Below are 2049 nucleotides of genomic sequence, written 5' to 3' on the forward strand. Positions count from 1 at the left end.
GCGCGGGCGGACACCCCCTCCCGCCGCGAATAACCCGGCCCAGCTGCTTCCCCCTTCCCAGCCCGGCGCAAGGAGCCCCGGCCTGGTGCGGCCTAAAGCCTCGGCCTCGATTAGCGGCGCGGGCCGGACCGAGGACACTCACCCGCCACCGCCATAAAATAAGCGCCGCGGCCCCCTGCGCCTGCGCAGTCATCCGCCCGCCCGCCCCTACGCAAACGGCGCAGCGCGCGGCGGGAAGGGGAGGAGCGCCGCGCACACTGCGTACTGGTGAGGCTGGGGAGGGAGCTACGCAAACAGCGTCCGACTTAGGCAGGGAAGAGCGGTGTCGGAGCAAGCTGCGCAAGTAGCAGGAGAATTACGCCGTAAGGCTGCTCCTCGTCGAGCAAGAGCCGCGCAAACTTCGTAGCCTAGAAGAGGCGGGGCGGAAATGTCGTTTTATCAACATAGAGAGCGCGGCTCCGGAAGAGAGAGTGTCCGCAGAGCGTGGCGGCTGCCCTCTAGTGGCAGGGAGGGTGTACTACGCTCAGCGCCCCAGGGGAGCCCTGTTGGGTGGGCACAGCCAGAGGCTGGTGGAAACGGTGAAATCAGGGGTGAATTACAATTAGAATCTTAATGGCCCTTGGAATGTTAATTTGCATTCTAATTGCAATTGGAAAACCCTTTGCACGCTGAAGGCAGGGCTCACTTCCCCCAGCCCTCCCTGGCTGACACCCGCATCCCCAGGTTTCAGGCTTGGGAGCATTTTGGTCCTGAACTGGTCGCCAGCGAAAACTGGCTGCAGGGCCCACCCTGCAGGCGTCGGAGCCCTTCTGTACAAGAAAAGTGCATAGGCCTGCACTTAGGACGGAGCAGTCCCATGCACCGGTGCAGGCTGGGGCTGACTGGCTGGGCAGCAACTCTGCAGAAAAGGACCTGGGGGTGACGGTGGACAATGAGCTGAATATGAGCCAGCGGTGTGCCCGTGTTGCCAAGAAGGCTCACGGCATATTGGGCTGCATTGGTAGGAACGTTGCCAACAGATCAAGGGAAGTGATTCTTCCCCTCTATGCAGCACCGTTGAGGCCACATCTGGAGTACTGTGTCCAGTTTTGGGCCCCCACTACAGAAAGATTGTGGACAAATTGGAGAGAGTTCAGCAGAGGGCAACAAAAATGGTTAGGGGGCTTGTGAGGAGAGGCTAAGGGAGCTGGGCTTATTTAGTTTACAGAAAAGAAGATGGAGAGGTGATTTTATAGCGTCCTTAGATTACCTGCAGGGAGGTTGCAAAGAGGGTGAAGCTGGACTGTTCTCGGTGGTGGCAGATGACAAACCAAGGAGCAAGGGGCTCAATTTGCAGCAAGGGAAGTTTATGTTAGATATGAGGAAAGAGTTTCTCCCTGGGAGGGTAGTAAAGCACTGGAACAGGCTTCCCAGAAAGGTGGTGGGATCTCCATCCTTGGAGGTTTTTAAGACCTGGTTTGACAAAGCTTTGGCTGGGATGATGTAGTTGGGGCTGGTCCTGCGTTGAGCAGGGGGTTGGAGTAGATGTGACCTCCTGGGGTCCCTTCAACCCTCATTTTCTATGATTCTTTGATTCTGTATTTCTCCCTGCTCCCCACAGGAAGCAAGCCTAGCACTGGGATGGGACTGAAGGTAATGCAAATTCAAAGCTCTGAAAAGGAGGATTTACAAAGCTCAGGTAGAGAGCCCTCTACCGTCTCAGCCCCTGGGTTGTAACATCCCCTGTTCTTTACATGGAGCCAAACCCACCAGGCACTGGGGACAGAGCGGGGCTGCCCCCTGTGAATGAGTGAGCCCCACTGATGCTCACAGGCACCGTTCCCTCACCTGCACTGCAGGGCAGGCACCCTGCCTTTCCCAGTGCCAATCCATAGTTGCAACTAGCTCGACACCTTTGGCAGTATCACATTAATGCAAGAGTGGATATCTCTGTGCCCCCTGAGTCACCAGTTCCTCTGTACTCTGTGCACCCACCCCAAGGAGACGGAGAGGAAGAGCCAGCCTGCGTGTGTGCCCGTTGCATGTGTATAATCATGTCACCCCCTCTGC

The 2049-nt window shown here is 57.1% G+C and overlaps 1 protein-coding gene across 2 annotated transcripts in view; it reads right to left on the reverse strand.

Annotated features, from left to right (window-relative positions):
- RBM17 (RNA binding motif protein 17) overlaps nucleotides 1–198 on the reverse strand; it is a 21654-nt gene extending 21456 nt beyond the window's left edge. For both annotated transcript variants that reach the window (XM_019543758.1, XM_019543757.1), the window contains exon 1: nucleotides 143–198. The gene's annotated coding sequence lies outside the window, so the exon portion shown is untranslated. The remainder of the gene's footprint in view (nucleotides 1–142) is intronic.
- Nucleotides 199–2049: the final 1851 nt, after the last annotated feature.

The sequence above is a fragment of the Crocodylus porosus genome, unplaced genomic scaffold, assembly GCF_001723895.1.
Source record: "Crocodylus porosus isolate Cpor-Errol unplaced genomic scaffold, CroPor_comp1, whole genome shotgun sequence".
NCBI lineage: Eukaryota > Metazoa > Chordata > Crocodylia > Crocodylidae > Crocodylus > Crocodylus porosus.